We start from the raw sequence: 27,659 nt of genomic DNA, 5'->3' as shown, positions 1-27,659 counted from the left end.
CAAATGAAGCTCAACGCCAACACAATGCAAAGATCTTGATGATAAGAAGTGACAAGGGCACCGAGTTCAAGAACTACACCTTGGATGAGTTTCTTAGTGATGAGGGGATCAAGCATCAATATTCCGCACCATACACCCCTCAACAAAATGGTGTAGCGGAGAGGAAGAACCGGACGTTGATGGATGCGGCAAGGACCATGATGGCGGAGTTCAAGTCTCCATACAACTTTTGGGCCGAAGCCATCAACACTGCATGTCATGCATCCAATCGGCTCTATCTCCGCAAAGGCTTGAACAAGACTCCATATGTGATACTCACCGGTAACAAGCCCAACCTCAAGTACTTTCGGGTGTTCGGGTGTAAGTGTTTCATTCTCAAGAAAGGTGTTCGTTTGTCTAAATTTGAGGCTAGAGCTCAAGAGGGCATATTTGTTGGTTATGCTACAAACTCTCATGCTTACCGTGTCCTCAATAAGTCCACGAGACTTATTGAGGAGACGTGTAACGTGGAGTTTGATGCGAATAACGGCTCCCAAGTGGAGCAAAGTGGCACTTGTGATGTAGGTGATGAAATTCCTCCCCAAGCCATAAGAAGAATGGGTGTTGGTTTTATCCTACCCATTGAGGAACCCCTTGTGGCCGAAGGAGAAGGACAATGTTCCACTAAAGTGGAACCATCACCAACCCAAGGCCCACACGCTTCCGAAGAGCAAAGTGAAGGCCCTCAACATCATGAACCAGACCAAGGGCAAGATCAACCTCAAGATGGTGTTGAACCACCAAGTGATGCCCAAGGTCAAGTTCTCTCCTCCGAGCAAGTTCAAGATCACGAGCAAGCTCAAGATCAAGAACAAGCTCATGACGACGCTCGAGATGATCAAATAACCGCTCCTCAACTCACTCCTGAGGAGGAATTGGAGCGTCGTGCTGCCAAGATTGCATCCAAGCTATCTACCAAGGGTCATCTCATGACAAATGTGCTTGGAAGCATAAGAAAGGGGGTAAGCACTCGTAGACAATTGGCAAACTATTGTGAACATCACGTGTTTGTCTCTTGTGTTGAACCCCAAAAGGTCTATGAGGCGCTCGAAGATCCGGATTGGCTTAATGCCATGCATGAAGAACTCAAAAACTTCGAGCACAACAAGGTGTGGAGATTAGTGCCAAGGCCAACGGGGAACCATAATGTCATTCGAACCAAGTGGATATTCAAGAACAAGCAAGATGCTCATGGAATTATTGTCCGCAACAAGGCTCGCTTGGTAGCACAAAGCTACTCCCAAGTCGAGGGTATCGACTACGGTGAAACCTTTGCTCCCGTTGCTCGCCTTGAATCTATTCGTTTGTTGATTTCTTATGCTTCTCATCATAACTTCAAGTTGCAAAAAATGGATGTGAAGAGTGCTTTTCTTAATGGTCCTATTAATGAGTTGGTGTATGTCAAACAACCCCCCCGGGTTCGAGGATCCCTATTTCCCCGATCATGTGTACCAACTTGATAAGGCACTCTATGGCCTTAAACAAGCCCCACGTGCGTGGTATGACCACCTTACCGAGTTGTTGCAAGATCGTGGGTTTGAAATTGGGAAAATCGACCCCACTCTTTTTACTAAGAAGGTCAAAGGGGAGTTGTTTGTGTGCCAACTATATGTTGATGACATTATCTTTGGTTCTCCTAACAAAGCTTTCAATGAGGAATTTGCCGCTCTCATGACCTCAGAGTTCAAGATGTCCATGATGGGAGAGTTGAAGTTCTTTCTCGGGTTCGAAGTCAAGCTACGAAGAGAAGGAACCTTCATCAACCAAGCCAAATACACTCAAGACATGCTCAAGAGATTCAAGCTAAGTGATGTCAAGCCGGCTTCCACTCCAATGCCCGTCAAATGCCAACTTGACATAGATCCCAATGGTAAAGCGGTGGATCAAAAGGTATATCGCTCCATGATTGGCTCCTTGCTTTACCTTTGTGCATCTAGATCGGATATCATGTTGAGTGTGGGAATTTGTGCACGATTTCAAGCCGCACCTAAGGAAAGCCACTTTGTGGCGGTCAAGCGAATCTTTCGATATTTGGCTCATACCCCAAACTTTGGCTTATGGTACCCAAGAGGAGCAAGCTTCAACCTTGTAGGCTATTCGGACTCTGATTGGGCGGGAGATAAAGTGGATAGGAAGTCAACTTCCGGAGGGTGCCAATTCCCTGGTTGCTCTTTGGTGAGTTGGTCTCTAAGAAGAAAAGTTGTGTATCTCTCTCGTCCACCGAAGCAGAGTATTTGGCCGCAGGTAGTTGTTGTGCACAACTTCTATTCTTTAAAGGATTATGGTGTCATTTGTGACAAAGTGCCTCTTTTGTGTGACAATGAAAGTGCCATCAAGATTTCTCTCAACCCGGTGCAACACTTCAAGACGAAGAACATTGAGATTATATCACTTCATCCGGGATCATATTAGGCGAGGGGAGATCGAGCTCAACTATGTCAACACTCATGATGACCTTACAGATATCTTCACGAAGCCCTTGGATGAAGCAAGATTTCGCGAGTTAAGGCATGAGCTAAATATCATTGATTCGAGCAATGTTACTTGAACCCTTGCACACCCCACCATACTCAACTTGTTATCTTGTTTAGGTGTAGGCATGGACATAGGGGGAGTGTTGTTCTCTCAATGAACTCTCCCTCCCCCCATTATGCATAAATTAATCTAATATTTCACATCAGCCATTTTTTATGGTACTTGTGCTTCAAAGATGATTTTTGGTCATGGGCCCAAGGTTAAAATCTTTGCGATGCCATACCTTACACTCAAACATAGGTGGCCTCGGCCACCGCCCTCCCTTTTGAAGGGAGTTGGCTTTGGTTTTCCTTTGGTTCTTGCCGTAGTCTTGTGTTAGGTCCTAGGTGTTGTGGTCTCCAAGTTGTGGTTTCTCCCGTTTGGTTGCCTTGTGCCCTCTTGGAGGTCACCACACCATATTCCAGTGTCGTGCTCCATCCCAAGCCTTTCTCCTTCTCCTAAAACCATCTAATCCAATTGCACACATTTGATCTTGGTTCGGGTAATGCTGACTGGGCGGTACAACCGGTGTCCCGAGCGGTTCAACCGCTGGTACACTCGGGTTGTACCGTCCCAGGAGGACTCCCAGTGGTGCTTGAGCGGTTCACCACTCGACCCCAGGTTGTGCTTCTGGCCGGTACTACCAGTTGGTTACAGGCGGTACTACCGCTGCCTTCTAGGCGATGGAAGTACCGCCCGCAACCGCTAGCACGTACCAGGAAGCGGTACAACCGCTTCGCGTCTGCGCGCATATATATAGTGACAGGGCTGAAGGGTTTTATTTTCCCCTCCTCCCCTGTCCTTCGCCATCTCGTGCCCTAGCCGCCGGTCGGCATTGCCCCTGCCCCGGAGTGCTCTTCGCACTCCGGATCCGTGGGCTCTCCGTGGATTCTCTCCGTGGAAGCCCCCTCCTTCCCGATCTCTTCCCATGGATGCCGGTAATGCCCCATTTCCTTCATTCTTCATTCTAGGGTTCTTTCCCTACTTCTAGGGCATTACTTAACATTCCGCGTTTATTGTTCAAACTATTGGGTGGAAGAGATCCATTTATGCCTCTTGCTTAGTCTGCATTTCTTAGAAGTTAGAAAATGGTTATGTTGATTCAAATCTCGTGGTCAGCCCTTCTCCAACTCGTAGTGCCGCTTTCCCAGCGGTTCTACTGCCTCCATGGGCGGTACAACCGCCGGAGCGGTACTACCGGTTGTAGAACCGGTTCAACCGCGGTATCTGAACCACCACTACAAAAAAAGACACATCCGTGACATTTTGGGCCGAACGGAAAAAATTGATGTCATACTTATGACACTTCTATGACGATAATTGTGACAAAACCCGGTATCATCATAGATGTGGTGGGCTCCTACTTCTATGACAAAAAATCATGACAAAAAATGGGCTTTTCGTCCTGGGCGGGCCGGAGACGCAGCTGCTGAAGGAAATATGCCCTAGAGGCAATAATAAAGTATTATATATTTCCTTATATCATGATAAATGTTTATCATTCATGCTAGAATTGTATTAACCGGAAACATAATACATGTGTGAATACATAGACAAACAGAGTGTCACTAGTATGCCTCTACTTGACTAGCTCGTTAATCAAAGATGGTTATGTTTCCTAGCCATAGACATGAGTTGTCATTTGATTAACGAGATCACCTCATTAGGAGAATGACGTGATTGACTTGACCCATTCCGTTAGCTTACCACTCGATCGTTTAGTATGTTGCTATTGCTTTCTTCATGACTTATACATGTTCCTATGACTATGAGATTATGCAACTCCCATTTACCGGAGGAACACTTTGTGTGCTACCAAACGTCACAACGTAAATGGGTGATTATAAAGGTGCTCTACAGGTGTCTCCAAAGGTACTTGTTGGGTTGGCGTATTTCGAGATTAGGATTTGTCACTCCAATTGTCGGAGAGGTATCTCTGGGCCCACTCGGTAATGCACATCACTATAAGCCTTGCAAGCATTGTGACTAATGAGTTAGTTGCGGGATGATGTGTTACGGAACGAGTAAAGAGACTTGCCGGTAACGAGATTGAACTAGGTATCGAGATACCGACGATCAAATCTCGGGCAAGTAACATACCGGTGACAAAGGGAACAACGTATGTTGTTATGCGGTCTGACCGATAAAGATCTTCGTAGAATATGTGGGAGCCAATATGGGCATCCAGGTCCCGCTATTGGTTATTGACCGGAGACGTGTCTCGGTCATGTCTACATAGTTCTCGAACCCGTAGGGTCCGCACGCTTAACGTTACGATGACAGTTTTATTGAGTTTTGATGTACCGAAGGAGTTCGGAGTCCCGGATGAGATCGGGGATATGACGAGGAGTCTCGAATGGTCGAGACGTAAAAATCGATATATTGGACGACTATATTCGGACTTCGAAAAGGTTCCGAGTGATTCGGGTATTTTTCGGAGTACCGGAGAGTTACGGGAATTCGTATTGGGCCTTAATGGGCCATACGGGAAAGGAGAGAAAGGCCTCAAAAGGTGGCCGCACCCCTCCCCATGGTCTAGTCCGAATTGGACTAGGGAAGGGGGGCGCACCCTTCCTTCTTTCTCCTTCCCCCTTCCCTTCTCCTACTCCCACAAGGAAAGGAGGAGTCCTACTCCCGGTGGGAGTAGGACTCCCCCCTATGGCGCGCCTCTCCTCTTGGCCGGCTGCCTCCCCCTTGCTCCTTTATATACGGGGGCAGGGGGCACCCCAGAGACACAACAATTGATCCTTGAGATCTCTTAGCCGTGTGCGGTGCCCCCCTCCACCATATTACACCTCGATAATACCGTTGCGGAGCTTAGGCGAAGCCCTGCGTCGGTGGAACATCATCATCGTCACCATGCCGTCGTGCTGACGAAACTCTCCCTCAACACTTGGCTGGATCGGAGTTCGAGGGACGTCATCGAGCTGAACGTGTGTAGAACTCGGAGGTGCCGTACGTTCGGTACTCGATCGGTCGGATCGTGAAGACGTACGACTACATCAACCGTGTTGTGATAACGCTTCCGCTGTCGGTCTACGAGGGTACGTGGACAACACTCTCCCCTCTCGTTGCTATGCATCACCATGATCTTGCGTGTGCGTAGGAAAATTTTGAAATTACTACGTTCCCCAACAGTGGCATCCGAGCCAGGTTTTATGCGTTGATGCTATGCACGAGTAGAACACAAGTGAGTTGTGGGCGATATAAGTCATACTGCTTACCAGCATGTCATACTTTGGATCAGTGGTATTGTGAGATGAAGCGGCCCGGACCGACATTACGCGTACGCTTACGCGAGACTGGTTTCACCGTTGCGAGCACTCGTTGCTTAAAGGTGACTGGCGGGTGTCTGTCTCTCTCACTTTAGTTGAACCGAGTATGGTTACGCCCGGTCCTTGCGAAGGTTAAAACAGCACCAACTTGACAAACTATCGTTGTGGTTTTGATGCGTAGGTAAGAACGGTTCTTGCTAAGCCCGTAGCAGCCACGTAAAACTTGCAACAACAAAATAGAGGACGTCTAACTTGTTTTTGCAGGGCATGTTGTGATGTGATATGGTCAAGACATGATGTGATATAATTTGTTGTATGAGATGATCATGTTTTGTAATCGAGTTATCGGCAACTGGCAGGAGCCATATGGTTGTCGCTTTATTGTATGAAATGCAATCGCCATGTAATAGTTTTACTTTATCACTAAGCGGTAGCGATAGTAGTAAAAGTAATTAGTTGGCGAGACGACAACGATACTACGATGGAGATCAAGGTGTCGCGCCGGTGACGATGGTGATCATGACGGTGCTTCGGAGATGGAGATCACAAGCACGGTGCTTCGGAGATGGAGATCACAAGCACAAGATGATGATGGCCATATCATATCACTTATATTGATTGCATGTGATGTTAATCCTTTATGCATCTTATCTTGCTTTGTTTGACGGTAGCATTATAAGATGATCCTTCACTAAATTATCAAAGTATAAGTGTTCTCCCTGAGTATGCACCGTTGCGAAAGTTCTTCGTGCTGAGACACCACGTGATGATCGGGTGTGATAGGCTCTACGTTCAAATACAACGGGTGCAAAACAGTTGCACACGCGGAATACTCAGGTTAAACTTGACGAGCCTAGCATATAACAGATATGGCCTCGGAACACGGAGACCGAAAGGTCGAGCGTGAATCATATAGTAGATATGATCAACATAGTGATGTTCACCATTGAAACTACTCCATCTCACGTGATGATCGGACATGGTTTAGTTGATATGGATCACGTGGTCACTTAGAGGATTAGAGGGATGTCTATCTAAGTGGGAGTTCTTAAGTAATATGATTAATTGAACTTGAATTTATCATGAACTTAGTACCTGATAGTATTTTGCTTGTCTATGTTAATTGTAGATAGATGCCCCGTGCTGTTGTTCCGTTGAATTTTAATGTGTTTCTTGAGAAAGCAAAGTTGAAAGATGATGGTAGCAATTACACGGACTGGGTCCGTAACTTGAGGATTATCCTCATTGCTGCACAGAAGAATTACGTCCTGGAAGCACCGCTGGGTGCCAGGCCTGCTGCAGGAGCAACACCAGATGTTATGAATGTCTGGCAAAGCAAAGCTGATGACTACTCAATAGTTCAGTGTGCCATGCTTTACGGCTTAGAACCGGGACTTCAATGACGTTTTGAACGTCATGGAGCATATGAGATGTTCCAGGAGTTGAAGTTAATATTTCAAGCAAATGCCCGGATTGAGAGATATGAAGTCTCCAATAAGTTCTATAGCTGCAAAATGGAAGAGAATGGTTCTGTCAGTGAGCATATACTCAGAATGTCTGGGTATAATAATCACTTGATTCAACTGGGAGTTCAACTTCCGGATGATTGCGTCGTTGACAGAATTCTTCAATCACTGCCACCAAGCTACAAGAGCTTCGTGATGAACTATAGTATGCAAGGGATGACGAAAGTAATTCCCGAGCTCTTCGTGATGCTGAAATCGACGAAGGTAGAAATCAAGAAAAACATCAAGTGTTGATGGTTGACGAGACCACTAGTTTCAAGAAAAGGGCAAATGGAAGAAGGGGAACTTCAAGAAGAACGGCAAGCAAGTTGCTGCTCAAGTGAAGAAGCCTAAGTCTGGTCCTAAGCCTGAGACTAAGTGCTTCTACTGCAAAGGGACTGGTCACTGGAAGCGGAACTACCCTAACTATTTGGTGGATAAGAAGGATGGCAAAGTGAACAAAGGTATATTGGATATACATGTTATTGATGTGTACTTACTAGTGTTTATAGCAACCCCTCAGTATTTGATACTGGTTCAGTTGCTAAAAAGTAGTAACTCGAAAACGGGAGTTGCAGAATAAACAGAGACTAGTAAAAGGCGAGGTGACGATGTGTGTTGGAAGTAGTTCCAAGATTGATATGATCATCATCGCACACTCCCTATACTTTCGGGATTAGTGTTGAAACTAAATAAGTGTTATTTGGTGTTTGCGTTGAGCATGAATATGATTTGATCATGTTTATTGCAATACTGTTATTCATTTAAGTTAGAGAACAATTGTTGTTCTGTTTACATGAATAAAAACCTTCTATGGTCATACACACCAACGAAAATGGTTTGTTGGATCTCGATTGTAGTGATACACATAATCATAATATTGAAACCAAAAGATGCAAAGTTAATAATGATAGTGCAACTTATTTGTGGCACCGCCATTTAGGTCATATTGGTGTAAAGCGCATGAAGAAACTCCATACTGATGGGATTTTGGAATCACTTGATTATGAATCACTTGATGCTTGCGAACCGTGCCTCATGGGCAAGATGACTAAAACGCCGTTCTCCGGTACTATGGAGAGAGCAACAGATTTGTTGGAAATCATACATACAGATGTATGTGGCCCGATGAATATTGAGGCTCGTAGCAGGTATCATTATTTTCTGACCTTCACAGATGATTTGAGCAGATATGGGTATATCTACTTGATGAAACACAAGTCTGAAACATTTGAAAAGTTCAAAGAATTTCAGAGTGAAGTGTAGAATCATCGTAACAAGAAAATAAAAGTTTCTACGATATGATCGCAGAGGTAAAATATTTGAGTTACGAGTTTGGCCTTCAGTTAAAACAATGTGAAATAGTTTCACTACTCACGCCACCTGGAACACCACAGTGTAATGGTGTGTCCGAACATCGTAACCGTACTTTATTAGATATGGTGCGATATATGATGTCTCTTACCGATCTACCACTATCATTTTTGGGGTTATGCATTAGAGACAGCTGCATTCACGTTAAATAGGGTACCATCTAAATCCGTTGAGACGACATCTTATGAACTGTGGTTTGGCAAGAAACCAAAGTTGTCGTTTCTTAAAGTTTGGAGTTGTGATGCTTATGTGAAAAGGTTTCATCCTGACAAGCTCGAACCTAAATCGGAGAAATGTGTCTTCATAGGATACCCAAAGGAGACTATTGGTACACCTTCTATCACAGATCCGAAGGCAAGATATTCGTTCCTAAGAATGGATCCTTTCTAGAGAAGGAGTTTCTCTCGAAAGAAGTGAGTGGGAGGAAAGTAGAACTTGATGAGGTAACTATGCCTGCTCCCTTATTGGAAAGTAGTTCATCACAGAAATCTGTTCCTGTGACTCCTACACCAATTAGTGAGGAAGTTAATGATGATGAACCTCGTAGGTCAACCAGAGTAAGATCCACACCAGAGTGGTACGGTAATCCTGTTCTGGAGGTTATGTTACTAGACCATGACGAACCTACGAACTATGAAGAAGCGATGGTGAGCCCAGATTCCACAAAATGGCTTGAGGCCATGAAATCTGAGATAAGATCCATATATGAGAACAAAGTATGGACTTTGATTGACTTGCCCAATGATCGGCGAGCCATTGAGATTAAATGGATCTTCAAGAGGAAGACGGACGCTGATAGTAGTGTCACTATCTACAAAGCTAGAATTGTCGCAAAAAGCTTTTCGACAAGTTCAAGATGTTGACTACGATGAGAGTTTCTCACTCGTATCTATGCTTAAGTCTGTCCGAATCATGTTAGCAATTGCCGCATTTTATGAAATCTGGCAAAGGGATAAACAAAACTGCATTCCTTAATGGATTTATTAAAGAACAGTTGTATATGATGCAACCAGAAGGTTTTGTCAATCCTAAAGGTGCTAACAAAATATGCAAGCTCCAGCGATCCATCAATGGACTGGTGCAAGCATCTCGGAGTTGGAATATACGCTTTGATAAGTTGATCAAAGCATATAGTTGTATACAGACTTCCGGTGATGCCTGTATTTACAAGAAAGTGAGTGGGAGCACTACAACATTTCTGATAAGTATATGTGAATGACATATTGTTAATCAGAAATAATGTAGAATTATTCTGCAAAGCATAAAGGAGTGTTTGAAAGGAGTTTTTCAAAGATAGACCTCGGTGAAGCTGCTTACATATTGAGCATCAAGATCTATAGAGATAGATGAAGACGCTTGATAAGTTTTTCAATGAGTACATACCTTAACAAGATTTTGAAGTAGTTCAAAATAGAACAGTCAAAGAAAGAGTTCTTGCCTGTGTTACAAGGTGTGAAATTGAGTAAAGACTCAAAGCCCGACCACGGCAGAAGATAGAAAGAGAATGAAAGTCATTCCCTATGCCTTGGCCATAGGTTCTATAAAGTATGCCATGCTGTGTACCAGATCTATTGTATACCCTACACTAATTTTGGCAAGGGAGTACAATAGTGATCTAGGAGTAGATCACTGGACAGCGGTCAAAATTATCCTTAGTGGAATAAGGAAATGTTTCTCGATTATGGAAGTGACAATAGGTTCGTCGTAAAGGGTTACGTCGATGCAAGTTTTGACACTAAATCTAGATGACTCTAAGTCTCGGTCTAGATACATATTGAAAGTGGGAGCAATTAGCTAGAGTAGCTCCGTGCAGAGCATTGTAGACATAGAAATTTGCAAAATCCTTACGGATCTGAATGTGACAGACCCGTTGACTAAAATTATCTCACAATCAAAACATGATCGCACCTTAGTACTCTTTGGGTGTTAATCACATAGCGATGTGAACTAGATTATTGACTCTAGTAAACCCTTTGAGTGTTGGTCACATAGAGATGTGAACTATGGGTGTTAATCACATGGTGATGTGAATTATTGATGTTAAATCACATGGCGATGTGAACTAGATTATTGACTCTAGTGCAAGTGGGAGACTGAAGGAAATATGCCCTAGAGGCAATAATAAAGTATTATATATTTCCTTATATCATGATAAATGTTTATCATTCATGCTAGAATTGTATTAACCGGAAACATAATACATGTGTGAATACATAGACAAACAGAGTGTCACTAGTATGCCTCTACTTGACTAGCTCGTTAACCAAAGATGGTTATGTTTCCTAGCCATAGACATGAGTTGTCATTTGATTAACGAGATCACCTCATTAGGAGAATGACGTGATTGACTTGACCCATTCCGTTAGCTTAGCACTCGATCGTTTAGTATGTTGCTATTGCTTTCTTCATGACTTATACATGTTCCTATGACTATGAGATTATGCAACTCCCGTTTACCGGAGGAACACTTTGTGTGCTACCAAACGTCACAACGTAAATGGGTGATTATAAAGGTGCTCTACAGGTGTCTCCAAAGGTACTTGTTGGGTTGGCGTATTTCGAGATTAGGATTTGTCACTCCAATTGTCGGAGAGGTATCTCTGGGCCCACTCGGTAATGCACATCACTATAAGCCTTGCAACCATTGTGACTAATGAGTTAGTTGCGGGATGATGTGTTTACGGAACGAGTAAAGAGACTTGCCGGTAACGAGATTGAACTAGGTATCGAGATACCGACGATCAAATCTCGGGCAAGTAACATACCGGTGACAAAGGGAACAACGTATGTTGTTATGCGGTCTGACCGATAAAGATCTTCGTAGAATATGTGGGAGCCAATATGGGCATCCAGGTCCCGCTATTGGTTATTGACCGGAGACGTGTCTCCGTCATGTCTACATAGTTCTCGAACCCGTAGGGTCCGCATGCTTAACGTTACGATGACAGTTTTATTGAGTTTTGATGTACCGAAGGAGTTCGGAGTCCCGGATGAGATCGGGGATATGACGAGGAATCTCGAAATGGTCGAGACGTAAAAATCGATATATTGGACGACTATATTCGGACTTCGGAAAGGTTCCGAGTGATTCGGGTATTTTTCGGAGTACCGGAGAGTTACGGGAATTCGTATTGGGCCTTAATGGGCCATACGGGAAAGGAGAGAAAGGCCTCAAAAGGTGGCCGCACCCCTCCCCATGGTCTAGTCCGAATTGGACTAGGGAAGGGGGGCGCACCCTTCCTTCTTTCTCCTTCCCCCTTCCCTTCTCCTACTCCCACAAGGAAAGGAGGAGTCCTACTCCCGGTGGGAGTAGGACTCCCCCCTATGGCGCGCCTCTCCTCTTGGCCGGCTGCCTCCCCCTTGCTCCTTTATATACGGGGGCAGGGGGCACCCCAGAGACACAACAATTGATCCTTGAGATCTCTTAGCCGTGTGCGGTGCCCCCCTCCACCATATTACACCTCGATAATACCGTTGCGGAGATTAGGCGAAGCCCTGCGTCGGTGGAACATCATCATCATCACCACGCCGTCGTGCTGACGAAACTCTCCCTCAACACTCGGCTGGATCGGAGTTCGAGGGACGTCATCAAGCTGAACGTGTGTAGAACTCGGAGGTGCCGTACGTTTGGTACTTGATCGGTCGGATCGTGAAGACGTACGACTACATCAACCGCGTTGTGATAACGCCTCCGCTGTCGGTCTACGAGGGTACGTGGACAACACTCTCCCCTCTCGTTGCTATGCATCACCATGATCTTGCGTGTGCGTAGGAAAATTTTGAAATTACTACGTTCCCCAACAGCTGCATGACATTCTTTGGGCCGTCCATGACGGAAAAAACCGTGGTAGAAGCGAGGGCGAGGAAAATATCGGGGTGTTCCCGGTTACGGTGGGTGGTCGGGGCCGAGCAATGCGCGTTTCTCTCGTACACGCACGCATGTGGGTGCGAGGCTTTGGGCTCTAACGGAACCCGAGCGAGGCGTTGGGCTCTAACTGAACCCGAACGATTGCACTACAGGCTACGCGTTACTGAACCCGAGCGATCGATCGATGGCTGTTAACTGAACCCGATCGAGCGATTCCTTCGCTACTGCTGCTAACTGAAGTCGATTGATGCTGGCTCTGGATGAACAGTGAGCATTGCTGGGGGTTTGGATGAACAGTTCCCCGTGGGGGTGGATGAACAGGACCCCGTGGTGTTGCCTCTGGATGAACAGGACCCCGATCGATCGAGCCGGTTGGGGCTGGATGAACAGGACCCCGTGGAGGGCTGGATGAACAGGACCACCCCGTGGAGGGCTAGATGAACAGTAGATGGTGGAGGGCTGGATGAACAGTAGCCCGTGGAGGGGTGGTTGAACAGGAGCCCGTGGAGAGGGCTGGTTGAACAGTAGCCGGTGGAGTAGCGCGCGGTGGAGGCTGGATGAACAGGAGCCCGTGGATGAACAGTCGCAGGTGGAGGCTGGAGGAGGTCGACGGTGGATGAACAGTAGCCCGTGGAGGCTGGAGGGGGTCGACGGTGGAGATGAACAGTATCCCGTGGAGTCCCGTTTTGCGGTACGCCAGACCCCTCCCGATGAACAGGATCCCGTTTCGAACGTGGCCGGTCGAACACAAGGCCGTTTCCTCCGTTCTGCGGTACGCCAGGCCTCGTTTCCATCGGCTGTTCCGTCCAAGCCCTCCCGATGAACACGCGACGCATTCCATTCCGACCCAGCCGGTTGGCTCCCCATGAACACGACGACGACGCTGTTTCTCCGTTCTGACCCAGCCATGTACACGAGCCCTGGCCGTACGTATGCGCGAGTAGGCGTTCGAGACCCTGCCCGTATGTATGTACGTGGCCGTATTTTCTTTCTTGCACACTGGCCGCTGTACGTACGTGTACATGCTACGTGCGCACCTCTACTACGACACATGCGCGCCTCTACATCAACCGGTATGTATGTACACGTTCGCGACCAAAATAACAACGTTACCTACGCTTCGACCAGGTGGGTCCCGACTGTCAGGCACTTCCTTGCGTGCGAAGATGTAGCTGGTGGGTCCCAGCAGTCAGGGGGGCGAATCGTTTTTTTTGCCCGGACGCACTTCCTTGCGTGTGAAGATGTCGCTGGTAGGTCCCAGAAGTCAGGGGGAAACGTTTTTTTCGTGAAATAAGGTTGCCCGTCCGGTGGGTCCCTGCTGTCAGGTGGACGAATTATTATTTTCCGCGTAATAAGTAGGCACTTCTTTGCTGCGGCCGTGGACCCAGCTGTCAGCCTCTCCACGTACAGTCCACGCCCGATGGAAGCCGTTCCTTGACCACGTTGACCACGCCGCGCCGAGAGCACCAGGGCGGTGGACGACGGCGAGTCCTAGGAAAGGGACGACACGGAGCCGGGGAAGACGCGGCAGTGGATGCCCATGCGTAGAGGAGTATGAGGGTTCACTGGTTCGCTGCGGTGTGAGGCTGTCGTCGCCGCAGAATAACAGGAGGTGTGGGTGAGTAGAGGGATGGCCTGGCCAGCAGTGGGAGTAGTAGGGGGCGGTGAGGTCTCCGCGGCATCGCAGCCGGCCACGGGAGGCAGGAGTACGAGGCACGACCGACGCTGGTTTGGGCGGCTGGAGCAGGAAGACCAGAGGTTGAAGAAGCACTACGGCCGTTGGATGGACATCGTACGGTCACTTGAGCTAGAATCGTTCATATTGACTAAGTTGACAAAGCCCTCCATCCCCGTCAACTTAGTTGGCCCACAAGTCAGCCTACCACTATTGTGGGTCCCAGCTAGCAGGAGGTATTCATTTTTTTGTGCGTAATAAGGAGGCACTTCCTTGCGTGCGAAGATATAACTGGTGGGTCCGACCTGTCAGCGGTGGGAACGTTTTTTTTCACGAAATACAGAGGCCCTTCCGGTGGGTCCCAGCTGTCAGGTGGAGGAATCATTATTTTGCGTGTAATAAGGAGGCATTTCCTTGCGTGTGGCCGTGGACCCAACTGTCAGCCTCTCCACGCACAGTCTACTTCCGATGGTGTCGTTCATTGACCAAGTTGACCACTCCGCACCAAGCGCATCCAAGGTGGTGGACGACGGGGAGGCCTCGGATAGCAACGAGCCAGAGATGGGAAGACGCGGGAGTAGAGTCGCAGACGGAGAGGTGTACGAGGGTTAACTGGTTCTGGTGCGGTGTGGTTGGGCAGTCGGTGGAGAAGAACATGAGGTGTGGAGGGGTGGAGGGATGGCCTGGCCAACGGTGGAGTAGCGCTTCACAACGAAGCATGCTAAGCAGAGCTGCTAGCAGCAGGAGGCGGGAGCAGGTGGTCCCGGCGGCGCTGGAGGAAGAAGACGAGAGATTGAAGATGGATGTCGGTCGTTGGATGTAAATCCAACGGCTAACGATGTCAGAATCATTTGTTGACTAAGTTGACAACGACTTGCATTGGCTTCGACCTATTGGCCCACATTTCAGCCTCCAAAAATGTAGCACGTATTCAACCCATTTTTTCAGAGACAGTCTTTTTTTGCGGGGTAGAATCTAGAGTCAATTTGATCTCTTTTTTTTGAATTACAGTTCATTAGCTGGGCTGGGTGAACAAATAATGTAGCGTCCATGCGGCCCATTTATGTTTTTCCTAAAAAATTACAGGCCATTTGCACTTTCTCGAAATACACGATTTTGCTGGGCTGATTCTAATTATAATGTTGGGGTGGGCGCAACAATGTTATAAAAAAAACAGGGGCTGAGCATTTTGTTATATATATATATATATATATATATATAAAATAAGTGATTTATTATTACATTGGTCCTTAAATCTTACCAAGCTTTTGTACACAATCACCAGGATTTTCATTGCCAAAAAAATCCAGGATTTTATTGTTAAGAAATTATTGTTATAAGTTAATAAGATGTGGGATATTGTTTTCTTACATATGTAAGTATTTGTTAAATATATGATGACAATAAGAATAATATATAATAACATATAAAATAATTTAAATATATATAATATAGTTAGAAGGGAAACATAAGTTGGACCAGGCGTTCCTATTCTTATTTAGAAAAATAGAACAGACCTCTGCGTTTTCTTCAAAAAAAAATATAAATTTTGCTGATGATGTTTCAGGAAAAATAAAACCTCGGATGGGAGGTCCATAGGCCTATGGACCTCCCATCCGAGGTCGTGGGCTGCGCATGTTAAAAAAGAAAGCCTAGACGGGGCAGCCCAAAACCCAGCTGATACTTGCTGCCCCGGTGATAATAAATGATACCTACCAGCTCCCCGACTTCGTTGTGAATTTATCTCCTATAGTAACTACATTGAAGCACCTAAAAAATGTAACTATGTTGACAAACCCGTGGGCCCCAACGTCAGTATAGCATTAGGAGGAAGTATTTTTTTGATGAGGCACTTGCTTGCGTACGGCCATAGACCTGGAGGGTCCTGACTGTCCGCCTCTCCACGTATAGTCCTCTCCAGATTCCTCTCGTTTGTTCAGCATATTCACAACGGCACACAGCGGCGTCGCGGCGAGTGCACAAAGGCGCAGGAGGAGATCCGACTGCCTGAGGAAGTGCCTTATTACTAACGAAACAACTGAAGTAGCCTAGTGGCCGAGTGATACTACCCGACAGTTGTTCCGCCCGGGTTCGATTCAACCTGTGCAGAGAAAATATCTCCAAAATTTTTGCCTCTGCCTTTATTGACCTGTGGGTCCCAATTGTCATCTACGCACACCACGTCCAACACTTGCCAAAACTTCGTCCCTCGTTTTCTCTGTTTTTAGCACACTCGACATTGTGTGGGCATTTTGAAAATAGCATATCTTTTTGACTGTGCATCATATGAAGATGTGCTATGCATGAATGTTGATCAGCATGATGTTAACTGGCTGGTAGTTCCAGTTTCGACCATGAATAAAACTTCCAACATGATGTTAACACTGTTTGAAAAGGCTGTGTTAATATAAATGCTCTGCCTCTGAAAGTTGTTGTTTCTTATCTGAAACTGAACTTGGAGTTTCTTATCTGAAACTGAAACTTGCAGTTTCTTCTCTGAGAATCACATTGTCTGCACTTTTATACTCCTATGAAACTACATTTTTTTAAGTGCTAAAAATAGATCTCTAGAATTCATAAAATACTTCATATGCTCAATACTGCAAATCTGAAATTCAAAAGACATTCATATCTGAAAGTAATCTCAAAATACACAACACAACACACAATTCACAACCTGCAAATACTAACAACCCTAAGCTCCTCCTGACAATTCACAACCTGCCCGACTATTGGGCTGGGGGGCAGTCCCTCCTATTCCTCGGCGGCAGACAGCCGCCCCGTGAGACGATGTGAACGTGGAGGGAGAGGATGGCGGGGAAGCGCCATCGGGCCAACTGTTTTTCTCCTCTTGCAGTTGGGTTCGGTCGACGAAGACTCCACCGGCTCGCTCTGGCACGACACCCTCACAAACGGCACCCTGTAGATGCTCGATCCTTCAATATCTGCTAGATGCTCCATCTGGGATCGATACACCCACCACCGCTCCCTCACGATCGGATTCGGTGAATCTGTTTGCTCCATAGCCCAGAGGAGCAGCTCTATGTACTCCCGCGCGACTCCCTCCGGGAGTATCGCCGCCTTTTCACTCTGTTGCAGATATTTGGCCATGGACGTCGTCGTCGCCGCTAGTTGGTCCTTGTTGTCAAACCAAGACTGTATCTCCAACATCGTAGCTAGCTTCACAGGGTCGCCGTCTGCGATCCTCGCATATCGGTTGTACTCCTCCATCGATCTACTTCTCCACAGCACCTTCACTCGCCGGCAGTGGTTTTTGAATGGAAGAGGAGAGGAGCAGCGCTGGTTTTGGATTAGAACGGGAGAGGAGCGACGCTGATTTTGGATTGGAACAGGAGAGGAGGGGCGGTGGTTTTGAAATGGAAGAGGAGAGGAGCGGCGCTAGATTTAGATTGGAACAGGAGAGGAGCGGCGGTGGTTTAAGAGGAGAAGAGCGGAAGAGCGGCGCTGGTCTTGGAAGTATTTTTTTGTTTTGCGTATTTTGGGTCAAAGTTTGACCACATACTGTATTTGACAAGCAAAATGTGAATGCATGTCACCAAAAATTGTATCATTTGGTTCGTTCTGAATGTACTTTCAAATTATATTATTTTTGCAACGTATAACATATATTTTATTTGCGAAAATCATGGTCAATTATGGCCCAGAATAAAAATGAGACTACTTAATGTGGGGTCGCTTTCTTAATTGAAGGGTAAATTGATTTTGATTTTGATCCAGTCACAGCGCGCTGGCCCTCTCGTCCAATCCTAAATCGCTGGCGCACGCTCCTCTCCCTCATCTCTATTGCAAAACCACCTCCTCTCCTCTCCATCATCTCCATTCAAAAACCACCGTCTCTCCTCTCCATCATCTCCATTCCAAAACCACCGTGTCGCGTCTCCCTCTTCTCCATTGCAAAACCACCTCCTGTCCTCTCCATCATTTCCATTCCAAAACAACCGTCTCGCCTCTCCCTCTTCTCTATTGCAAGACCACCGTCTCTCCTCCCATCTTCCAAAGCTAGCATCGGACCACTCAGAAGGACATTTATGGAGAGGATGCAGCAGCGAATCAGGCAGATCACCGGCAGCGACCAGGCAAAGTTAGCCAGGTTGAAGGAGACCCTTACTTGGTTTGACAATGAGTGGGAGATTTCAAGGACGGTGAGGGCCATGTGGCAATGTATGCGAAAGAGCGAGACGACGGCGATGAGGGCGGCGATGTACATGTACTCCTCGGCGGCAGTCACGCCGCAGTGCTTCGAGTTCATCGAGTATCTCCTCTGGGCGATGGAGCAGACAGATTCGCCCGAGGCGAAAGTCGGGCGGAGGTGGTGGGCGTACAGGTCGAAGGTCGAGCACCCAGAGGATAACGAATCGATCGAGCACGGTGTGCCGTTCGTGAGGGTGCAGAGTCAGCCGGAGCCACAGGAGTATTCATTCTCCCACCGCAAGAGGAGGCCGGATGGCGCGACGTCGCTTCCCCGCCGTTCTCCATGGTTCCCTCGACGCTCGCCTCGTTTCAACGGCGGCGGTAGGGTTTAAGGTAAGCTTCTCACTAACCTAATCTTCCACCTGCTCATGCTTATAATCGGTGTAACAGCTAATGAAAATCATGGTTACAATCAGTCTCCGAGTACTACGCCAATCACCCTTAAATAGCTCTGGACCTTTGGGTCAAAGTTGTGACACTGTGTACAAATAAAGAAAAATAGATTGGTGCTTCTTTCAGAAAAGAGTACTCCCTAGAAAACTGCTAATATAAGCTACTAGTATTTGGTTAGAGGATTTGCTGACGAGAAAGATCCGTCCACAGAGAGCGCCACACATCCCACTGGTGGTGGTGGATGCCAATGCGTGCATGGAGCATGGTTGGTGTCGGTAATTTTTACTTGGCACACCTCGCACTCTGCATATATGCCGGTTCCATCCGTACATTTGTGCTGCTCCACCAAAATGCAGCTGAATAACCCTGTTTGCACAGATAATGAAAAAGCGTGATTACATTATAGTGGCACTAGTTGATGAAACACGCAAAATAAATAGAAAATATTGCGATAGTATCATAGTATGCCATGCTGCGAGGGCGAGATGGGCCCTGCGACGCCTCATACGGTACGCCCCGCCTCATACTGGAAATCGTCCCAAGTCTCCCCGATACACCTTCTGCGAGGGATGAACATCAGTGTACAGCGGTAGTACAAGGAGGGGCCTTGAGACATTCAAATCTCTATTTTTGTGCAAATCAACTAAAATTAAGCACCCCAGTTTGCAGAAACGCTTAAACATTAACAATGGGACTAGTTGATGAAACATACATTAACAAAGAGAAGCACTTTCTTTATCTACATTGGAAATTAAATGATAGAGAGGACACTCGCTCTATTTTAATTGTATTATTACTTCATTTTATCAGTGACACTATGGTCGAGCAGGTGGCAAACGAGGTGTACCGTGTGTCGCAAGGATGAAAGCTGGGGGTGCTTAGACTGGGATGCTGAAGCTGGCTCTTTCAGTCCCTATCTTCCCCCTGATGTTTCTGTGGTAGCATTTGGGTTGTAATCCAAATTTGGTCGAGCTGGTGCTGCGTCCCCCTACCTTCCTAGCTTATGTGGCGAACTTGTCTCCTGTAGTACTCAGTCCGTTCTAGTAGTAGTTGCATAACTGCCCGTTTACACTGAGATGTTGTCGGATAATCGTTCTCTATGGTTGGGTTTCTTTAATGAAATCGGAGGGAACCCCCTCTTTCGATATATAAAAAAACAGTGGCACTAGCGGTGCCAAAACATTACCTCAAATTAATAGTGCCACTAGATTAAGGTGCAAAATAATAACATTACTGCTTTATCATGGCAGTGCCAAAACAGTAGCACAAGAGTAGGATCAACATGCAGGATCTTTGGCAAACGGTCAAACCAAAAAGGAACATACCTCGTGATGGGAACCATATCTGCAGTCAACGCCATCGTAGAAGGGATGAAACCAGTCACCAACATGGATGATTCAATTCATGGGACCTTTTGGTGCAGTTCACCTAAAATGAAGCAATGTCCCATGAGCTAGCAGCTTCTTCTTCTTTTTTTAAGAAAAGGGCTCCAGCCCCGGTTCCATTTCCATCAGAAAACGAAACCCACAGAGCTTCTTCTTCATTAGTTGCAATAAAATTGAGCAACATCAAGGTTGGTCGTGAAGCTCCTGGAATGTTCAACTATAATTTGGATATCATTTGTGCAGTTCAACTAAGATCAAGTGTGAAATGTATATCTCTGTTTGCACAAAAAAGGTGGAAAGGAGGGTGACTAACAAGTGATGAAACATGCATCAAATGAAAAAAAGCATGTTCCTTATCTGAATGGCAATCGTACAAGGACAGTAGCAATTTCTAGCAGCATTGCTAGATATTAGTGTGGGCATTAGGATTAACTATGACAACCGTTAAATACGACATTACTTTAATGGTGCCATTGCTTCATTTTACCAGCAACATTACATTAACAGCTGCTACAGAGTCGGTATTTGGGCACGGGAGAGTAGGCGGACCAGGACAATTGCATCTCTAACGAAAGAAGCAACTTATCTTAATGGGCTTGCCGTGGGCCGGCCCGCCACCTTTTGACCAAGTCAAATGGGCCAGTCTTTTCACAGGAATGGGCCTCTGTTGGGCCATGCCACGTGTCGATGTATCATAGGTGCTTTGGGTCCAATGACTGGATGACATCTGTCCCAACGGCGAGCCGACACGTGTTTCCTCCAGCCAATGATGATTTTACACGTGGAAAATCCCCATTGGTCGGGGCTGTTAACGGGTTATCGGGTCCAAAACCAGACCCGATAGCTTAACGGCGTTCCATTACGGTGGATGCCACGTGTCGGTCACCCTTGACGAAAGCACTTCCGTGACGCGCGATTTATCGTCATGGAAGTGGACACTTTCGTGATGATAATTTTGGTAATGTCATGGAACACTTCTACGATAGCACAGGTATGACTATCTTGATTCTGTCATAAAATTGTCATGGATGTACATGCATGACAGAAAACGTGACCTACTGTGACAAACACGTATCATCATGGAAGTGTATTTTTTTTGTAGTGCACGTAGCTCTGTTCTATCTTCTCCATTGTGCAATCTACCCTTTTCTTTGTTTGTGTGTGCAATCATCTCATCTTTGCTGGGTTTCTTGTTGTCTCCTCATGCGTGTGTGTGCAGGTGGCTCTAGTTCTCGCTCTGCTCCTCGCAAGACCAAGAAGAAGAGGTTTTGATTCCCACCAAGCCCACTCGCCGTGAGAAGTCTGCCGCTGCCAAGCAACGTGTGGTTATGCCCTTGCACCGTTGGAAAGCCAAGGATTGGGGAACCTTCCGCTCAAAGAATCCTTACGAGGTTCCCATTGCACCTCGTTGGACCACCGTTCAGTTCCGAAATGAGATGCAAGTGCGGATTGTTCATGAACTCTTTGAGCATAACAAGAACAGGTATGCCAAGCAGTGGACCATTGATCTTGACCATCGGAGGAGCAACTTGGAGTATTTTGGTGAGGCTTTGGCTCTCTGTGAGGAGTTCGATCTGGTCAAGCTCATGTCAGTAAACTGTGACTTTGATGTTCAGATTATCCATCAGTTCTATGCCACTGTTCATTTTGGAGAAGATGACGCTCGCACACTCACGTTCATGTGCCGTGATGAGCTCTTTCAAGTACCCTGGATGGCTTTCTGCAATGCTCTTGGTTATGACAATACATGCCTTGAGGGGAATGGTGTCATTCGTCCGCACAACCATCCTGAGTCCATGCCTAAGGAGAAGCTTGCCCCTCTGTAAATTTGGGGCCGTGGTATTATTGGAGAATCCAAGGATTTGGTGAAGATCTATGACATCATGCATTGAGTGTTTCGCAATGTGCTTTTGCCCAAGGTGGGCAATCAAGATGAAATTCATGGCTACCTTGTTGACTTGATGGTTGCTATGAAGACCAAGGTGGGATCTGGCGCAACGTTTGATGTGTCCAACTGGCTGTGGCACGAGATGTACAACATGGTCATCTACAGAAAGGTCCCTATTTATGCTTCGTTTGTCATGTTGTTCGTCGTCCTGGAGAGCTTCTCACTTCTCCAGATAATCTCACAGTTCATGAGGTCAAGCTACTCAAGAAGAAGAAGCATGACGAGCCTCGCTTTCCTGTGAATGATCCCGAGGATGTCTACGCCATTTCAAAGGATGAGGACTTTGAGATGGAGCCAGGGGCCAAGCCCTCTTGGGTGACCAAGCTCACTGCCAAGGTGAAGAAGACCTTCAGCCTCCAGACTGACATTCAGAAGAGGATGTATGAGGCCCATGTCAATGAGAAGCATGCCAGGCGTTGTCAGATTGCGATGATGAAGCACCTCAATATGTCTGTTCAGAGTGGTTCTGAGAAGAGCATCACACCGGAGGAGCGATGGATCTCTACGCATAGCACTTGGTCCGATGATGAGGCTCCTCGCCAGCCCTCCACCTCCTTTGCTGCTGATGATGACATCATGGAGGACGCAGATCGGGACCATGATGAGGAGTCTGATGATGATGAGGATCCAGGTGCAACCGAGGAGTCAGAGGAGGACGACTGAGCTCTGGGGCGCTAGCTTCGCTCTTTTCCTTTTTGGTGTCTTGATGCCAAAGGGGGAGAGAGTTCTATTAGGTCTCGGGATTTGCATGGGATTTGCTTTGCTTGGGTTTGTGCTTTGTTCTTTCGTGCATCGTGTTGAACTTTAGTTTGTGGACCTTGTTGCTTATCTTGACTTGCATGGTGTGAGACATGCGCTCATCTATCTATCATTATTGTCATTAATATTGTTGGTTTTATCCGTTATAGTCCTTACTCTCCTATTATGTGCTTATTGCTTCTTCGCATGTCTAGTAGGAGTGGTGGGTCTATAAAATCTAGGGGGAGTCTTGCCCTTAATGTGTGCACTTGCATTCCAATAGCAACATCAAATTAGGGCACACATCTAGGGGGAGTCCCGTCTATATTTTCTAGACCTCTCTCTTGCAAATCGTGTTGTTGTCATCATCCACCAAAAAGGGGGAGATTGTAAGGGCATTTCCCTACTTTGTGTTTTGGATGATGATGAAAACCCTTTGTTGGTCTAATCGTGTGCTAAGTGCTTCAGGTTCTCGGTGATTAGGCTTACATTGGTTAGCTATTCTCTTTGGAAGGAAAAGATCGAAGATGAGGTTTTTCTACGTGTTTATCTCTTTGGTCGTAGGGAACCCGTACTATCAAGAGGGAATCCATATTGGAAGGAGTTGGGGGGGTCTTTTCACATACACACTCGCCACACCCTCCTTTGCCTTCCTTGTCTTATGAGACAGAGAGCTCCCCTTCTTTTTCTACTGCTTACTGTGTTCTCCCAGCGGTTGTACCGCTTGTGTGAGCGGTTGTACCGCTGGCTCTTGGCGCTAACCCAACCTCCACCCCAGGGGTGATACCCTGGGGTTGACCAACCCAGTCGTGAATGAGCGGTTGTACCACTGCTCCCGGGCGGTGGTACCGCCACCAAGCTTAACAATGACTGCGGTAGTTGTACCGGCCAAGTACCGCTCAACAACCGGTCAGACTTCTGTTTTGATGCGGTACTTGGGCGGCGGTGGCCCGGTTGGCCGGTTGTGCCCCGCACACCGGTACCACCGGTGTCCTGAGCGGTTCTACCGCTTGGGACTTAGCCACCCAAGCGTCCAAGGCCAGGCGGTTGCACCGGGGCTATACCGCTCGATCACCGCACATAGGGGTGACACCCTACTATTTCAACGCGGTGGTTGAGCGGTGACTGGGCGGTTGTTCCGGTTGTTCTCCGCAACCGGTACTACCGCCTGCCCGCCCGGTTGTACCGCTTGGTAGGGTTCTGCAGATAAACTGTGAGTTCCGGTTGTACCGGGACGAGGAGCGGTTGTATCGCTATAGTGCTGATTTCGTAGTAATGGTTGGATTTTAGGGTTTGCTGTATAAGGGTGGTTCTTCCACCTACCACATTTACCTCTTACCTCTCTCACTCCACCATTAATGCACTCAAGCTCTCTTGCCCGATCTCTCTCTCTCTCTCTCTAGCCACTCAAACTCGTTGATTTGCTAGGGATTGAAGGAGGAGACCTAGATCTACACTTCCACCAAAGGATATTTGCTTCCCCCATACTTTCTTGTGTGGATTTTGTTACTCTTCGGTGTTTGAGCACCCTAGACGGTTGAGGTCACCTCGGAGCCACATTCCAAATTGGTGAAGCTCCGTGGTTTTGTTGGGAGCCTCCAATTCAGTTGTGGAGAGAGCCCCAACCTTGTTTGTAAAGGTCCGGTCGCCGCCTTCAAGGGCACCAATAGTGGAATCACGGCATCTCGCATTGTGTGAGGGCGTGAGGAGAATACGGTGGCCCTAGCAGCTTCTTGGGAAGCATTGTGCCTCCACACCGCTCCAACGGAGACGTACTTCCCCTCAAAAGGAAGGAACTTCGGTAACACATCCTCGTCTTCACCGTCTCCACTCTTGGTTATCTCGTACCTCTACTTGTGCAAGCTTATATTGCGTTGCATCTCTTGCTTGCTTGTGTACTTGTTGTTGTTGCATCATATAGGTTGCTCACCTAGTTGCATATCTAGACAACCTACTTTGATGCAAAGTTTAAATTAGTAAAGAAAAGCTAAAAATTGTTAGTTGCCTATTCAACCCCCCCCCCCCCTCTCTAGTCAACTATATCGATCCTTTCACTAAGTAACCCCATGCCTCCGGAAGCAGTGCAGGTTCGGCTGGGTCCTGGTCAAAGGACGCCACTCCTCGAGGAGTGGTCCAAGGGGGCTTTGAATAAAGGAAAGCATTTTGAGAAGCCAAAAGGGGAACTCGTCTGTCAAGCCAATGACTTCAGATCGGGAGTTGTTAGCGTCAAAGAGGTCCTCCTCGGCATAGAAGACCAGTTCGACGGCTATAGATAGTGTCCAAGACTAGGGGGTACTAACTTAGTCGGCCCATAGTCCTCGGGATGGGCTTGTGGGCCCTCAGTCTCATTAAGATGGACCACGGAAGCTTCACACCTGTTCAAAAATGCGCCTGCCGAAGACTTGACGTATACTCCAAGACATCTCTTGCCGCCTCCATGCGTACCCTTGGATACCGACCATGTAATCCTAGATACCCAACCTGGCGTGTATATAAGACAAAGGGTTTAACCCGTAGAGGGGATCCCAATCACAATTACATTCACCTAGCCCTAGGGTTAGAACACACTAACGCCTCGAGGTAGATCAAGCTTTGTACTTGATACGTCATCATCAATATAAACAAAAGCAGGACACAGGGTTTTATCTCCATCAAGAGGGTCCGAACCTGGGTAAACATCGTCTTCTTCGTTCATGTTACCATCCATCCGAGATCCACAATACCCCGAGGTCTGCCAGTTTTGACACTGACAACCCCCCCCCCCCCCCCCCCCCCTATTTGTCTCAGGTTTTACGAAAAATAGTTTGTCCGGGCCACTAGGCGAACTGATGCGTTGGATGGTTAAACACGTCCGGACGGCGCAATCCGAAAGGTTGCAGACGGTTGAAGGTCTGCTTTAAAGATGCCCTAATCGAACAAGAAGTGATACAACACTTGACCCTGATGGCACTTATATAAACTCTGTTGCTCCAACCCCCACGGTTGCGCCGGCGACCGTTCCACCACGAGCTGAGACGGACCACAAAAACCCTTTGCCTCACAAGCAGTCAATCACGGCTCCGGTTCGGGACAAAAGCTCGGCCGGCCCAGATGCGTGCGAGCCAACAAGCCAAGCCAGGCCAGGCAGAGCGGACACATCGCATATCACAGCAACCTGGCAACCAGCCGGCAAGCAAAACCTGAGACCCAAAGGCGAGCAGGCCGCGAGCGAGAAGGCAGCGCGTCGTTTTGTCCCTATCAGGCGCGCCTTTCCGCGTTCCGATACGTCCCAATCAGCGAGACCCCGGCGCCGCGGGGCCGCGCTCGGCCTCTCTCTCCCTCCCTCCCCCTCGCTCCCGGCCGCGCCCGCGCTTTCTCCGATGCAAGCGCGCTCGCTCGCATGCATGCGTCCGCCCCGCCCCGCCCGTGTTGGCTAATCGGCCCCCCGCTTTGCACGGCCCGGTGGGGGCTTTTCATTTCTCCGTCTCCCTCCCGGCTACCACCGCGGCGAATAACAATCATGACCGGCCGCGACCCGCGACCGGGAATAACAGGGAGAGAAAGACGAGAGATTCCGTGCCTACCGACAGATCCTACCGACGCCGGTCAAACGCCCGCTGGATCGCGCGGTTGACGGCCCCGCGGGGACGTGCCGGCCGGGGCGCATGGTCGAGTGCGCGCACGTACCACCACCGATCCACATTGATGGCCACCTTCTCGCTGCTTGCCGACGGTCCAAACAGCTTTCAGAATTTTCCAAACACGCTTTACGCCATCTCATGTAGCGAGCCGAGCTCCGCGGGCGGATGATCCCATGATAGATCTGCAAATGCTTTTCTCTCGAGACTCAGCCATGATACCACAGCAGCGTAGCGTGATCGACCGACCCAGCACGCGCCATCTTTCCGTCGTAGAGAGAGGTGCTACTGCTAGGCTAAAGCTGCCTTCCTCGCCAGAAATTCCGGAAGAGGCTGCCTGACACAGCACGAAAAACCTCAGAACTCAGATGGAAGCAAACATCCACGCATGCATGCATGCATGGCAGGACGATCGAGTCCGTCCGCTTCTTTATACATGCCGTGCCGTGCCGTGCCCCCCAACTTTCTTCCGGGCCGGGGCTCGCTTTACGCAGAGGCAGGTGGATAGCCTAGCTCATAGCTGCACCTGCATCGCTGCATGCACTCGAGGCATCAATGTGCAGCATGCGATCTGCAGGGAGGAGAATGGAAGACGCTCATTATTATCATTCAAGTCCGTGCACGCACCATGGAATGCATTGCCATGTCCGTATCAGTGTCGCCTCTGCCCCCGCTTTTGCCCCCGGACCGTCGGCACAAAAAGGAAGGAAGGGTGGCGCCAGTCTTTAGTTTGCACTGACAAAAGCTCCGCTTCAGCATTCATTTGTCGCCTCCAATTCATTGTAGCCGGTCACTTGCTGAGTAATCATAGTGAAATACTCATATTGATTGATTCCTCGACAAATTAGCAGGGACTGAAAATGTGATTGCAACAAATGAAAAAACTCAGAACAGATAAATAGACAAAAATATTGAAACGGAAGCAAAAGTTTTGACTCATTCAACTAATAAAGAAAAATAACAGCGTTCAAGAGGTCCATTAAGCCGGAGAAAAGAAAATCCTACTCCCAAGGCATGATTAAACTCTTCTCCAATCGTTTTCTTTCCTTTGCCTCGAGGGTAGGGCAAACTATCCCTTCCAGACTTCATCAGCGAGCCCGAGGATTCGTCTCCCTT

Source organism: Triticum aestivum, chromosome 5D (assembly GCF_018294505.1).
Source record: "Triticum aestivum cultivar Chinese Spring chromosome 5D, IWGSC CS RefSeq v2.1, whole genome shotgun sequence".
In the NCBI taxonomy this organism is placed as follows: Eukaryota; Viridiplantae; Streptophyta; class Magnoliopsida; order Poales; family Poaceae; genus Triticum; species Triticum aestivum.
The sequence above is the reverse complement of the archived record's forward strand: the minus strand, read 5'-3'. Positions refer to the sequence as shown.